Source organism: Penaeus monodon, chromosome 22, assembly GCF_015228065.2.
Source record: "Penaeus monodon isolate SGIC_2016 chromosome 22, NSTDA_Pmon_1, whole genome shotgun sequence".
NCBI lineage: Eukaryota > Metazoa > Arthropoda > Malacostraca > Decapoda > Penaeidae > Penaeus > Penaeus monodon.
Genome location: NC_051407.1, coordinates 40,014,926 through 40,015,572, shown reverse-complemented (window position 1 = coordinate 40,015,572; position 647 = coordinate 40,014,926).

Below are 647 nucleotides of genomic sequence, written 5' to 3'. Positions count from 1 at the left end.
TTTCTCGACGTTTTGAACTTAATTCTGTTTCTGATTTCTTTCCCCTACGTAATATAGCCTAAGGGGCCATATATGGAGATGAATGAATTGATAATTGGAATGATGTTTCATGGGCTTTTTTCTCTGTGGCTTCAGCTCTTCCTCTTCCTCTCGCTTCTCCCTCTTCCTCTCGCTTCTCCCTCTTCCTCTCGCTTCTCCCTCTTCCTCTCGCTTCTCCCTCTTCCTCTCGCTTCTCCCTCTTCCTCTCGCTTCTCCCTCTTCCTCTCGCTTCTCCCTCTTCCTCCCTCTCTTCTTCCTCTTCCTCCCTCTCCCTGACTTTATCCAAACCGTATTTCGTAGAAACTTAATTGGCTGCAGGTAATGAGGGCGTATTCTGATGCATAGCGGGTAGATGAGGTAGCCCGGAGTGGGTAGATTAGGGGATTGGGCGCAGGAGGTAGCGAGATGGCGTGCGGTTGTGTGTGGATAGCCAGGTGGGTATGCGTGGGTAGATCCAGAGAATGAGTTTGGTGGATACGAATTGCAATAAAAGGGTATATGTGGATGGATATTGCATGCGAGTAAAAGTGGATGGGTCATGGCAGATGTGGATAAATCGAGTAGGCTAGCGGATGGAAAGACGCGATTGGGTTTGAGTTGGAATGATT